This window comes from Arachis stenosperma, chromosome 10, assembly GCF_014773155.1.
Source record: "Arachis stenosperma cultivar V10309 chromosome 10, arast.V10309.gnm1.PFL2, whole genome shotgun sequence".
NCBI lineage: Eukaryota > Viridiplantae > Streptophyta > Magnoliopsida > Fabales > Fabaceae > Arachis > Arachis stenosperma.
This window is the reverse complement of record NC_080386.1, coordinates 26987919-27003850: the sequence shown is the minus strand read 5'-3', so window position 1 is coordinate 27003850 and position 15932 is coordinate 26987919. Positions and strand designations below refer to the sequence as shown.

Here is a 15932-nt window from a genome sequence, read left to right as displayed (position 1 = left end):
ACTGCTTTGATACCAACTTGTAACACTCCAACCTTCGACTCATCATGACCAATGCCAAATGTTCAGGTGTTACTCGTCGTAAGAATCTACTTATCTCTAGACTCAGATTTTGTAAACAAATATTAATAAAAGCCTTTATCGGCTTAGCATGAATAAACCATTAATCGTGAAATATCGTTTAGTTGCTCACAAAGTTAGTTCTTAAAGCTATGTCACAGATAAATACATGGTAACAGAAAATAACATATATACATATATACAAATATACACATGAGTTAAGCTTAGAGATACATGTCATCAATCAAAAGCCGAGTACTACACCAAGTTTTATATACAGATGCAAAAGAGGAAGTCAGTCCCAACCCTCATACAGGTTTCCTAAACTGGAATCAACTACTAAGAGGTAATATCCTTCTAAAAGTACTACAAAAGCGAGGGGAAAGTAATACTACTAATCGTCAAAAGGAGTAAAAAGTCAGCTAGGTCAATCTCCGAAATGGTCTTCAGCTAGAGTGAACATGTACGGCATGCCAGGATCGAAACATGGGTGATATACCAAAACTCGAAACTCAATGGACTCCTCTTCTGATTCCATCTGGGGAGGGGGAGAAAAAAAGAGAAGAAGGGTGAGAACCTAGAGTTCTCTGCAAGGTAAACGAGGAACCTAGGGTCTTTGTCTCTAAGTTGTTGTGAAACAGAAAAAGAACAAATATAAAGATACAGGGTACAAATATACATTCAACAAGTAGATAGTACAGACAATTAGGAAATGGCAATAAACAATTCACAGGAAGTTCATATGTGCAAACAAGATGATGCATGCCTATTTCTAGTACAGGTCATGAGCTTATGCGTCGGTTATCTACCCGCAACCCGACGTTACTCAGAGTGAATCCCGATTATGGTTCCTTTACTGTGTCAGTTAGGCCTCCTTATAATGACATTTTAACGTGCATCACAGTAAGAAGCAGTGCTATCAGTTAGGCGAACATTCCCACATTAGCAATCTTAGGCTATCCGTTAGGCGGGCACTTTGGCATTAGCAGTCTGGCACAAGGCCCATTCAATATATACTTTTCTCAAATCGTTATCTGTTATAGTTACCCCTTTTACATATGAGTTTCTATTTTCCTCTTCCTTTATTACCTCCACATCACCAATATTATAAAACGTGCCTTCGCATCACCGCCTAATTATACATACCTCCGCATCACCAATTATCCTTAAACCTTTCTTGGCTGTATTAATACTACTATTTTAAAATCCAAAACATGGTATTGAGGTAATCTGATCCTAGTTTAAACTTATACTATCTCTTTTAAAAAGATGCTATCACAATTTTTTTTTAAAATTGCAGAAAAATAGCAGGGCGGTAAATTTGTAAAATGCCTTAAAAATCTAATTTTCACCCAATGCTTTTCAAAATTTATGACCTTAAGCAAGACTCTTCCAGTTTTTCACAAAATCTCATTCCAAATCACTATCATACCACATAAAAAAGTTATGAGGTTAGAACAACACAGCCCTACCTTTTAAAAATCTGTTTTCAAAATCCAGCGAGCAACTCATACTTTTTGCTACATATCTAATTGATTAAAAAGAATTTTGAGACGAAATTTAAACTGAAGATTTTGGACACATAAGGCTTGAAACGACTATTGGTTTCAGCTTAAAAAATCTTCAGAATTGTAAATTAAGTGGGTTGGAAGTTGGTGCTTCTACAGTAGAGAAACAGAATTTCCTGCAGAATTCATAAATCTTTAAAAATTCGTTTCTTCCAAACCACTCATCAATAAATTCTGAATTTTTTATGAGACACTCATAACACATTAAAGTTTCATAAAAAATAGTTTCATTCAAAAATAGGGCCTGGTCTGCTCCCAGAAACTAGTTTATTCCACTGTCAATTATGTAGAAAATTCTTTCTTGGACTTTTTCAACAACCTTACATACCATAACTCACATTTGAACTTATATCCCTTCCAAAATTACATTTTTTACTTTACTTCAGTTATGTAGGGTTGCTTTCATAGCCAACATAATACAAAAACCCAAACTCGACAATTTTCACAATTTCAAGTACCTAAACAAAGTAAAGCTTTCACCTTTCAGCATTATGCCAAACATATCAATTCATATACCCTATCCATCAATCAAACACATACTAGAACCATATTTATCATCAATCAAGCATATAATACTTCATCAATTCTCATCACAGGCACAGCTACAAAATTAACAATCTAATTATCCTAACCCTTACTTGGTGATGTCGAAAATTGATATGCTTTGCTCCTAAGCTCACTTTCTCAGCTACAACACCTAATACATCATAATTTAATTTCATTCATTATTACCTTTAGGGCCTTGGGGCCGACCCTGACCACCAGAAAAGAGGAGATGCAACTCTCACCTTCTCTGACCGAATGGTTCAGTGGAATAGAGACACTAGAGGAACTTCCCTTGAGCTTCACAAACTAGAAGAAAAAGCAAGGCTGAATTGTTCAATAATGGTGAAACCGAATTGGATAGAAGAGAAGGGGAGCCAAGCCTAGCTTACCAAATAAAGAATTTCAATGCTACAAGGGTTGATGGAAGAAGAGGAGGGCTACATTCTTCAAACTCCTATCGAAATTGAAGTGAAGAGGAAGATGGCAAGCCAACCATGTTTGCTGGGTCACTGCGGTCTTCACTCTTTCTCTTCTATTTTGCAGATTGTGTGTGAGCAAATGAATAAGTGGGGTGAGGATAATGTAGTGAAGAATGGGTGTAAGCTTGCATGTGTGTTCCGTGGCTGATGTTGGTGAATAAGCAACACATGTACTTGAGTTTAATGACTAAGCACCCACTAGATTAGTTAACCATGATATGAAATCATGGTTTGAGAAGGGGAAGAGGTGCTATCCGTGACAATAATGAAAAAGAGAGGAGTGACATTGTTGCTTCTAATCATGGTTTAATTATAATTGGCTTAGGTGAACTAATGGTTTAGTTGATCTTAGGGTTTTTTATAAGAATGACTAAAGCATTAGTTTGATTTATCCTATGGTAAGAGTATTTTGGGTTAAGAATAAAAATTGTGATCATGTACAAATTGTTGATTGATGATGCATCTAGAATTATTCCTATGCTAATTTATTATTTAGTGAACTTAATAAAATAATAAAATAAAGGAAATTTGATTATAACGGTAATTAATTAATTACCCAAAATTTATCATTTGGAAAAGCTAAAAAATTTTAGCGCCACGGATTTTAATTTTAACTTATTACCTATGCCGCATATATATTTAAACATATGTATGTCGGCGAACGTAATGAGGAATGAGAAATCTCAGGCCTCATGTGGTAGGGTGGTTACATTATGCAACCTAACATCTCGGCTCAGCTAACCATTCCCATGAGTGTCCACTTTCTTCTGATCCCCTGCACCATTTTGCAAAAGACAGCAACAGATGTCAAGAAGAGATGCAACCAAAGAAAATATCTATAAATCTGTATGAAACTTGATCTGTACACTAGATCGCCCGAATTCATTATTATTGTTATTAACTTTTTTTTTTTCAGATTTAGTCTTGATGAGTTTAGGGCTTTTACTCATGCCATTGTTCTTGTAAATGTGCAGTCTTATGTGCTTCTTTAAGATTTTCTTTTATTTGTGCTTTTCATTTTTTATTTTCATTTTAAGCGTTTTCTGATACTAAAGTTTATTATTTTTACTTTTTTTTTTGTTTTCACAAAATTTTTAGAAGAATAGATAAAATTACATATAGATTTTTACATGATAGATTAATGTACTCTCTAATATTTTAATGAGTTATGTATACACACTAAAATCAAGCTCTGTTAATCATTTTTATCTTTTCGTCACTTGAGTAATTTTTCCAGTAATAGTGGCTGCCGGATAGCACGTCATTTATCGTGGTGGCTATGTGTATTGTGTGTTCCCATTTTCTAATACTCTTTAATTTTTTATTAATTCCATCAATTATCTGCATCATCTTCTTCATCTCTTTTTCATCCTTCCTTTTTTTTTTTTTACATACTTCCATTTTCTTTTTTCATTCTTCTCCTGAGTCTTTTATTTTTTTCAACATCAACAATTTCATCAATCTAAATGAAATAATAACACCTTGATTCAACCTTCTATATTCATGAATCTGAGAACATTGCACATAAATTACATAACATTTATCATCATAAACCGAATATGAAATCACATACCTCCCATAACAGATAACGAAGAAACAATTTTCTTGAGCTCTACTTCGTCGCAAACACAAGCACTATTACGTCAAGTTCATGCAGACACTTGTCGTTGTTGTAGTCGAACTTCTTCTTTCTATTCTTCAGCACTTGCACAAGTTTAGGATATGTTCTTTTTCGTTGAAATTGTGACATTTTGGTATGTTAGGGTTTACAAATTTTCAGTATAAACTCACATGAAAAAAATTTAAAAATATTTCTTTAACATTTAATTTTTATTTATTAATTCTAGCTCACGCAATACATAACCACCATAATAAATAACGTGCCACCTGACAGTCACTACTACCAAAAAAATTATTCAAATGACAAAAAGATAAAAATAACTAACAAATTTGATATTAATTTGTACACATGACTCATTAAAATATTAAAATGTGCATTAATCCATGAAAATCCATATTTACTTTTCTACATTCCTACAAAATTTTATAAACAAAAAGATTATAAAAAATTAAAAAAAATAAAAACACAAAATTAAACATAGTCTTAATCCCCATTAGTTATATTCTTACGTAGTTCTCTCCCTTTTTTTTTCATCTATCAATTTATAAATTACATTAAAATTCTCCTCTCATGCCAAACACATCTTCGAAAAAAAATATATGACAAGAGATGATTTTGGCACGGTGCACAAATTTCACTTTGTTTTTTATATCTATAGCTCTACGCCAGAAAATTTATGAGCGTAGGAATCATAGTGGCCACCAAGTTTTGTCGCTTCAGGCTTGGATAGTATTTGGTGGGACTAAAGGGGCAGCATCTTAGCAATTTGTATATTATTATTAGTTGCATAGACTAAGGTTCTTTGCATTTTATTTCATGTCAATTTTGCACGTGGTTTTTTTATTTTTTTTATTTATTTTTTATTTCTTTCCAAAACTATTTTAATCGACTGCGGTCGTTAAGGTTTTTTAAATTAGGAATTAATATTTAATTTGTTCAATAATTTGCTTGAGAACATTATTATATAATTATAATCGACGTTGTGATGATGTCCCATAAGAAGACATATATAGTTTCACCTGCACATTATATTTGATTTAAATAGACCTAATTAAGATTTGACAAAACAATCAATTTTACAAAACTAATTTAGTTTGGTCGAATAGTCAATTCTCTTATTATAAGTATCATAAATTTGAATCCTATCTTATATATCCAGTAATTTATAGACTAACAACAAATTCACTAAAAGATATTTACTTATTTGTAAAAGTTTTTTAATTGAAGTTTTTAAAAATTTTCATAAAATAATTTATTTATGACAATCTATCAAACTCCCCTCCATAATTATCGACAAACTCCTGTTATTTACGCATGATTAAAACTCCCACCCAAACAAAGCGAACACACCGAAATAATAAGAATAGTGAAACTCTAAAATCCTAAACAGAATTTTTTGATTCTAATAGAAGAGAAATACTGCGATGCTACATCTTCAACTCCTTCTACCACCGCCGACTCACCCGCATCTGAGCCTACATTAACACGCCACCATGCTGGAGCTCTGAAGCATAAGGCTAGTTCCCTCTCATTATGGCGCATCAAATCCATGCGGCGTCACTGCTACATCGTCTTCCCCGGCAGGTTCTGCCACTTGTTCTGCTTTTGTTCCGGCAGATGTTAAGCACTTAGAGCACGGTTTGGGCGTAGACTCAGTACCGTTGGTTGAAGAGATCTAAGAGAAGAATGAAACAGAGAGATTTAGAGAGGAGAGAGAACTCACCTCGCCGTCGCCACTGCCGTTGTCGCTGTGGTTTATCGCCTCTCTAGATCTAGTCGCAATGCCCAAGCCTCTGAGGATGTTCCGTAATGACCTCCTCGACAAGATGCAGAACAAGCTTGATTACATCCTCTCTCTCACCGTCGAGAACTTCCTCGAGCGCCGCCTCCATATTCTTGTCTTCAAGTCCGGCATGGCCAAGTCCATCCACCAGTGCCACTTAGGTCTTTTTACATCTTTTCACATTTTTTCTCTAACGATTTTAAATTTTTAATTTTCTATCACTTAAGTTTCTTTGTTTGTTTGTGCTTACTATAAATTTAGAATCTTATTTCCTAAACATTCAAGTAGCTTAAAATTATAGTCTAATCTCTTCATTGGTTTTTAGACTTTTGATAAATTATTTAATTATGTATCTTATTGTAGCCTGGTTCAAATTATTGTAGATGAAGGATGATTTCAAGGAGTGACACAAATTTTACTGTGAGCAACATTTTTACAGGCCACAGAGGAGGTTGATTGAGTTGGAAGCTCTGGAGAAAGTCATACAAAAAAGAATAGATTTGTTACTTACTGTGAACATTTAAATTAAAGCAACGTAGTTGTACTAAAGATATTGAATTACATATGCTTTGAACATCTCACATGTTTAATCAGATTGAGAATCGCTAGTGAAAATGAAATCAATAAACCTTGTCCTAACCTGATTTATATTTCCTCAACAAAGTATTCTGAAGCTAGAAGAGAACCAAAATTGGACACATAATAATGATTTAATATGAACTTCATTTTTAAGTACACCAAATTTTTAACATATCCCTCGAAATTTTCAAAACCATAGGAGACATGATCGAATCAAACTTGCTATTGTATATATTTTGTGTAAGAGATTTTTGAAAATTAAATAATAAATTATTTATTATTTATTTTATTTATTCGAGAATATATTTTTGAAGATTTTTATATTGAATACTATCTTATAATTGATTTAAATTTTTAGTGCTTGAAAAATAATAAGAATTTTATATGCTTTAATTGAATAACTAGATTTTGAACTTTATTTTATAATTTCAAAAAAATTAATTTGATTATCTCTAATTATTGAATTAGAGTATCTATTTAAAAATAATTTGTAAGTTAATAATTAAATAGTATTTTTATAAATATGAGTGTTGGATTAAAATTAGTTTTCAATTACTCTATTACCCCTAATTTTATAAAAATTACCTAAACTACCCAAACCCTAACTCTAACTCTAACATAACACCCGTACTCCCTTACTCCTCACCGCCGCACACTCCCTCACAACACTCACTTCACCTGTGTTTCACACACACACACGAAAATAAGAAAGAAAGAAAGGGAAGAGAGAAGAAGGAAGAGAGAGTTGAATGGAGAAGAAGGAAGGGATGGGGAGGCCTTGCCGCCGCCGAATTTTTACACATGGGGAGCTCATTGCCGTTGTGGAGAGAAGGAGCAATGTGATCGAAGAGAGGAAGAAGAAGGAGGTCCGTGCAGCCGTTGGAGCCAGTGTCGCCCAGTTGCCGCGCCTTGTAGTCATCACAGAGCCTCCATCGTCGCTAGACATGGCAGGGAAGAGGATGCACGAGAAGGAGTTGTAGTTGCCAGCTCTGGGTTGCCATTCAAGCTGTTGCCTAGCCACTGGCGAGCCAAGTCTGCCGTGAGGGAGGCATCCCGCGAATAGAGAGAGATATGGAGTTTCGGTTGTTGCATGTTGCAATTGGAGTTGCGATTATTATCGCGAGAGCGATATGGAGCTATGATTATGGCTGTCGCTGTTGCGAGTCGAGAGAAAATGGAGTTTTTGTCGCATAGTTGAGTTGCGAGTGAGGTAGGGGCGCTTTCCTTATACTCATTTTATTTTCAAGAATTTTATAAATCGATATTGATGGAAAAATATATTTTTGGTGACTATGCAAGTCTTATGGTTTGACTAAGTTATTTTGAAAGAATGTTATTATTTACTTGTTTGAATTCTTGATTGATTGAGTTGGCATTGTGATAGTTAATGAAAGCTTGATTTGGGAATTCGATTGGTATATTTATATTGAGAAATGAGTTGCATTGGAAATTTGGTTTATAGATATCTATATTATGGAATGATTTGGTTTTGAAACTGTTTGAGAAGGCTGAGAATTCCTATTTATTGATTGATTTTGTTGAAGTTGGTTTAAATTGTGATTGATGAGATTGGTTGCTCAAGTTCTAGACTTTGTTATTTTTCTTGAGTTGAGTTGGTATTGTTATGATATTGGTTAATTGAAATTGATTTGAACAGTTGAGAGATATTTGGTTTGGTTTGGTGGGGTCCCTTAAAGGGTGGCAAATTCAAAATTTTAGAGGAGATGCTGTCGAAATTTTTATGAAAATGTATTTCCAGTTTTTCAAAGAAAACAGCGCCACTGGTAAGAGTTAAAGGATCCTATCTTCTTATTAACTATATGGAAGTCGTCATAATATTCTCACTATTAGAGTACGCAGCCGAAAGCGTGACATTTTGGTAGTAAGGGTGTTACATTTTACTTTTTCAGTTCAACATTGCAAATCCCACCAATGGATGCCGAAAGAAGCTCGAGATTGATGATGACCAGAAGCTGTAATCTCTTCACTACTTTATGTTTTGGTCATTTCGATTGTTTTTGTGGCAAGTTGTTATGTTATGAGTTATGACATTCTACTTTGTATTATAGGCGAGCATTTTGGGATAAGAGAATCTCACAAGAGGTTCTTGGTGATGCTTTGGGTGAGGTGTGGTGGAATTTTTGTTAAGTAATTTTGAGATTTTCCTAATCATCTTCATTGTTCAACAAGAATTCAAAGGCCACATATACAAGATCACTGGAAGTTGTGACAAACAGGGATTTCTAATAAAGCAGGGAGTATTGACCCCCGGTCGCGTTTGCCTCTTGCTCTATAGAGGTAATACACTACACTATTATATGTCTCTTTTAATTTGCTTTGAGATTAAGATTATAATAACAATCAGTATAGGCTGGACAATGTATAGAGCATTCATTCAAGTCTTGTGTTTTATTTTTTAATTCTTCTGTATACAAGACCTCTTTGTTTTGAACTTGGTAATTATGAAGAAGGGTGACAATGATTTGCCAGGCCTGACAGACATTGAAAAACCAAGGATGAGGAGTCCAAAGAGAGCCTAAAAAATTCGTAAGTTGTTCAATCTTTTCAAGTAAGACGATGTGAGAAAGTATGTCAACACATACAGGAGGACATTCACAACCAAAAATGGTATGGTTCCTTGCTTATGTACTATGAATATTCTAGTTAGCTTGGTCATGCCACTAAGAAGAGGCTGCTCTTCATATTAAAGGAGGTGAAAGAAAGGAGGAACTCATAGGAGAATCCTTGATTTGCATATGTATTATGATTTGGAATAGATATCTCTTTGACATAGTTCTAATTTTATTATTTATTATTTCTCATCTAATTATGTATTTTAGTGCTTTAATTGGTGTCAATTTAATTTTTTTTTTGTTTTCCACGGTATTCCCCAACCCGACAGGTCAAGGACTAATTCGTCGCGGATCTAAGCTCTATTTAAGGGTCTGCCGCTGGCCACTGGGTTGCTTGATGAGCGGATAATTTATACGCTTTTTGGCATTGTTTTTAGTATGTTTTTAATATGTTTTAGTTAGTTTTTATTATATTTTTATTAGTTTTTAGTTAAAATTCACTTTCTGGACTTTACTATGAGTTTGTGTGTTTTTTTGTGATTTCAGGTATTTTCTGGCTGGAATTGAGGGACCTGAGCAAAAATTTGATTCAGAGACTGAAAAGGACTGCAAATGCTATTGGATTCTGACCTCCCTTCACTCAAAGTGGATTTTCTGGAGCTATAGAAGCCCAATTGGCGCACTCTCAACGGCGTTGGAAAGTAGACATCCTGGGCTTTCCAGTAATGTATAATAGTCCATACTTTGCCCGAGATTTGATGGCCCAGTCTGACACCATTCTGGGCGTTTAACGCCAGAAAGGGGAACCAGGCTAGCGTTAAACGCCAGGAAAGGGCAAGAAGCTGGCGTTAAATGCCAGAAATGGGCACCAGCCCGGCATTTAACGCCAGAATTGGCACAGAGAGCATTTTTGCTCGCCACTTGGTGCAGGGATGACTTTTCCTTGACACCTCAGGATCTGTGGACCCCACAGGATCCCCACCTACCCCACCACTCTCTCTCTTCTTCACCAATCACCTCAACACCCCTTTTCCCAAAACCCCTCACCTATCAAATCCCATCTTTCTCTTCACCACTCACATCCATCCTTCATAAAACCCCACCTACCTCACCATTCAAATTAAAACCACTTTCCCTCCCAAACCCACCCTCCCATAACCGAACCCTACCCCTCTCCCCACCCCTATATAAACCCATCTTCACTCCTTCATTTTCACACAACCTAAACACTACTTCTCCCCCTTTGGCCGAACCACAAAGCCATCTCCATCTCCTCTATTTCTTCTTCTTCTACTCTCTTCTTTCTTCTTTTGCTCGAGGACGAGCAAACCTTTTAAGTTTGGTGTGGTAAAAGCATTGCTTTTTGTTTTTCCATAACCATTTATGGCATTCAAGGCCGGAGAAACCTCTAGAAAGAGAAAAGGGAAGGCAAAAGCTTCCACCTTTGAGTCATGGGAGATGGAGAGATTCATCTCAAGGGTGCATCAAGACCACTTCTATGAAGTTGTGGCCTTGAAGAAGGTGATCCCCGAGGTCCCTTTCAAACTCAAAAAGAGTGAATACCCGGAGATCCGACATGAGATCCGAAGAAGAGGTTGGGAAGTTCTCACCAACCCTATTCAACAAGTCGGAATCTTAATGGTTCAAGAGTTCTATGCCAATGCATGGATCACCAAGAGCCATGATCAAAGTGTGAACCCGAACCCAAAGAATTGGCTTACAATGGTTCGGGGGAAATGCTTAGATTTTAGTCCGGAAAATGTAAGGTTGGCATTCAACTTGCCCATGATGCAAGGAGATGAACACCCTTACACTAGAAGGGTCAACTTTGATCAAAGGTTGGACCAAATCCTCACAGACATTTGTGAAGAGGGCGCTCAATGGAAGAGAGATTCAAGAGGGAAGCCGGTTCAACTGAGAAGGCATGACCTCAAGCCTGTGGCTAGGGGATGGTTGGAGTTTATCCAACGCTCAATCATTCCCACTAGCAACCGGTCCGAAGTTACTATAGACCGGGCTATCATGATTCATAGCATCATGATTGGAGAGGAAGTAGAAGTTCATGAGGTTATATCCCAAGAACTTTATAAGGTGGCGAACAAGTCCTCTACCTTGGCAAGGTTAGCCTTTCCTCATCTCATTTGTCACGTCTGTTATTCAGTTAGAATTGACATAGAGGGAGACATCCTCATTGATGAGGACAAGCCCATCACTAAGAAAAGGATGGAGCAAACAAGAGATTCCACTCATCATGAAATCCCTGAGATGCCTCAAGGGATGCACTTTCCTCCACAAAATTATTGGGAGCAAATCAACACCTCCCTAGGAGAATTGAGTTCCAACATGGGACAACTAAGGGTGGAGCACCAAGAACACTCCATTCTCCTCCATGAAATTAGAGAAGATCAAAGAATCATGAGAGAGGAGCAACAAAGACAAGGAAGAGACATTGAGGAGCTCAAGCACTCCATAAGACCTTCAAGAGGAAGAACAAGCCGCCATCACTAAGGTGGACCCGTTCTTTAATCTCCTTGTTCTTTATTTTCTTGTTTTTCGAAAATTTATGCTTTATGTTTGTCCATGTTTGTGTCTTATGATCATTAGTGTCTTAGTGTCTATGCCTTAAAGTTATGAATGTCCTATGAATCTATCACCTTTCTTAAATGAAAAATGTTCTTAATTGAAAAAGAGAAGAATTGCATGAATTTTAAATTTTATAACAGATTAATTATTTTGATGTGGTGGCAATACTTTTGATTTCTGAATGTACGCTTGAACAGTGCATAAGTCTTTTGAATTTGTTGTTCATGAATGTTGGCTCTTGAAAGAATGATGAAAAAGGAGACATGTTACTGAGGATCTGAAAAATCATAAAAATGATTCTTGAAGCAAGAAAAAGCAGTGAATACAAAAAAAAAAGAGGAGAAAAACAAAAAAAGGGAGAAAAACGAAAAAAAAAGAGAAAGAAAAAGAAAAAAATAAAGTTGTGATCCAAGGCAAAAAGAGTGTGCTTAAGAACCCTGGACACCTCTAATTGGGGACTCTAGCAAAGCTGAGTCGCAATCTGAAAAGGTTCACCCAATTATGTGTCTATGGCATGTATGTATCCGGTGGTAATACTGGAAGATAGAGTGCTTTGGGCCACGGCCAAGACTCATAAAGTAGTTGTGTTCAAGAATCATCATACTTAACTAGGAGAACCAATAACACTATCTGGATTCTGAGTTCCTATAGAAGCCAATCATTCTGAATTTCAAAGGATAGAGTGAGATGCCAAAACTATTCAGAGACAAAAAGCTAAAAGCCACGCTCATCTAATTAATACTAATCTTCATAGATGTTTTTGGAATTCATTGCATATTCTCTTCTCTTTATCTTATTTGATTTTCAGTTGCTTGGGGACAAGCAACAATTTAAGTTTGGTGTTGTGATGAGCGGATAATTTATACGCTTTTTGGCATTGTTTTTAGTATGTTTTTAGTATGTTTTAGTTAGTTTTTATTATATTTTTATTAGTTTTTAGTTAAAATTCACTTTTCTGGACTTTACTGTGAGTTTGTGTGTTTTTCTGTGATTTCAGGTATTTTCTGGCTGGAATTGAGGGACCTGAGCAAAAATCTGATTCAGAGACTGAAAAGGATTGCAAATGCTGTTGAATTCTAACCTCCCTTCACTCGAAGTAGATTTTCTGGAGCTATAGAAGCCCAATTGGTGCGCTCTTAACGGCGTTGGAAAGTAGACATCCTGTGCTTTCCAGCAATGTATAATAGTTTATACTTTGCCTGAGATTTGATGGCCCAAACTGGCATTCCAAATCAGCTCAAAATTGCCCGGCGTTAAACGTCGGAACTGGCACAAGAATGGGAGTTAAACGCCCAAACTGGCACAAAAGCTGGTGTTTAACTCTAAGAAAAGTCTCTACACATGAAAGCTTCAATTCTCAGCCCAAGCACACAACAAGTGGGCCCGGAAGTGGATTTTTCTGTCATTTACTCATTTCTGTAAACCCTAGGCTACTAGTTTTCTACAAATAGGACCTTTTGCTATTGTATTTTCATCTTTGGACATCTAGTTCTTAGATCAAATCTGGGTAGCTATCTTTGAGTAGTTTTATGCTATCTTAGATCATGGGGCTGGCCTCACGGCCATGCCTAGACCTTGTTCTTATGTATTTTCAACGGTGGTGTTTCTACACACCATAGATTAAGGTGTGGAGCTCTGCTGTACCTCGAGTATTAATGCAATTACTATTGTTCTTCTATTCAATTCAGCTTGTTCTTGTTCTAAGATATCACTTGTTCCTCAACTTGATGAATGTGATGATCCGTGACACTCATCATCATTCTCACCTATGAACGTGTGCCTGACAACCACCTCCGTTCTACCTTAGATTGAGTGGATATCTCTTGGATCCCTTAATCGGAATCTTCGTGGTATAAGCTAGAATTGATGGCGGCATTCAAGAGAATCTGGAAGGTCTAAACCTTGTCTGTGGTATTCTGAGTAGGATTCAATGATTGAATGACTGTGACGAGCTTCAAACTCCTGAAGGCTGGGCGTTAGTGACAGACGCAAAAGAATCAATAGATTCTATTCCAACCTGATTGAGAACCGACAGATGATTAGCCGTGCCGTGACAGGGTGCGTTGAACATTTTCACTGAGAGGACGGGATTGTAGCCACTGACAACGGTGATGCCCAACATACAGCTTGCCATGGAAAGGAGTAAGAAGGATTGAATGAAGACAGTAGGAAAGCAAAGAGACGGAAGGGACAAAGCATCTCCATACGCTTATCTGAAATTCTCACCAATGAATTACATAAGTATCTCTATCTTTATGCTTTATTCATATATCATCTATAACCATTTGAATCTGCCTGACTGAGATTTACAAGATGACCATAGCTTGCTTCATATCAACAATCTCCGTGGGATCGACCCTTACTCGCGTAAGGTTTATTACTTGGACGACCCAGTGCACTTGCTGGTTAGTTGTGATAAAGAGTTGAGATTGCAATTGAGCGTACCATGTTGATGGCGCCATCGATGATCACAATTTCGTGCACCATTGCTGCATGCACAAGGTGGGATTCGAACCCCGACACTTGCTTAAGTGGACGAGTGAATTGACCACTCGACTAACCCAAGTTGGTTGGTGTCAATTTAAATTTAAATGATGCTAATATTGTGTGGCATGGTTTTTCTAATTTTGCCTAGGGTTAGTGTTGTTCAGTTTCTGGAATTTTTTTTTAAATTAAATATTATGTTTGTGGGGGGTTTTAAACCGCTACTGAATGAGGTCCTCGCAGTTTTGTAATACCACTACAAATAAGCTCGTGGCACCTCCAATTTTAGAGATTTGTGAAACTCCTACAATACTATCCATGGGAGTTTTTAACCGCTACGAAATAGTGAGAATCTTGCAGTGATTCTTAAATTAACGAAGGTTAGATCTGCAGTAGATTATAGGGGTGTTCAAAATCGATCCAAACTAAATAAAACCGACCAAATGAACTGAAAAAATTGAAAATCGAACAAACCGAAAACCAAAAAAACCGAAAAATACTATTTTACAGTTTTTTTTCTGCGGTTCGGTTCGATTTTCAGTTCTTTTAGTGAAAACCCTAATTGAACCAAACCGAACCTGTTCATTTAAAAACCCTAATATATAAAGCCCCCTCTCCCAAGCAGATAACCTAGCTACCCACCACTTCACCACTCCACAGCGCCGAAAACTCCTCCTCCCACCCTCCACAGCACCGTCCTTCTCTCTGCGTCTGACGTCGCCGGACAGCACCCTCGCAGCGGCCTTTCCTTATCGCGCTTCCCTCTTCTCGGCGCGGTCCTTTCTCTCCCTCCCTTCCTTGTCGCGCTTCCTTCTCCTCGTCGCACACTAACCCTCAGTCAGAGAGCGAGCCCAGACCCTAGAGCTCCCCTCCCTTTCCCCTACACAGAGTCATCTCCGATATTGCAGCCCTGTCTTCGACATAATAGGTCGCAGGTTACTGATTGCAGTGCCGTAATCGTCCTCCACTACTCTGACATACGTCTCAGTCCAGTCCAGGAGTGTCGTCGTCCATCTCAGTCCAGTCTCGTCGCCCCCATAGCAGCCGCCAACCTGCCGTGTCTCACTGTCCAGCATCTCCATCTTCCTTCTTTGTAGGGTTTTTTTTAATTTTGATAATTTTTTGTTTCAACTTGTGTTTATGATTATGAATTTTTATTTCTATTTTGATGATTCTGTCATTCAAATTCTGTGTTTAAGGTTCTAATTTTTTATTCTGTTTTCAAAATCTGTTATAATTATGCAGTTATGGGACCTGGGGTTAAACCTCTTTTATTGTTGATTTGTTGTTTATTGATTATTATTCTTTATCGAGTATTTATTGTTAATTTTTTTGAAATTGTTATTGATTATTTGTTGAAGCTATTTTATTTTGTTGTACTGCTGCTTCTGTTAAACTTTTATATGATTCTGTATTTCCAATTTTGATTTTTAATGCATATATCCTTGAACTCCAGCTTTATCTCTTGGTTTAACTGCAGCTCTGGCCCTCATGGTATCTCAAATAGTCATAAATGTCGCAACCGGCTGCATTTGTTGCACAAAAGTCTCTCGAATCCTTAAACCGAATAAACCTAACCGAATCAAACCAAATTTAATTGGTTTGATTTGGTTCGAATTGTCTTAATAAAAATACTGAACCAATTAAACTGAACCGCAC

The 15932-nt window shown here is 36.7% G+C and overlaps 1 pseudogene; it reads left to right on the top strand.

Annotated features, from left to right (window-relative positions):
- The first annotated feature begins 7704 nt into the window (after window positions 1-7704).
- Window positions 7705-9427, top strand: LOC130956926 (40S ribosomal protein S6-like; annotated as a pseudogene).
- The last annotated feature ends 6505 nt before the right edge of the window (window positions 9428-15932 follow it).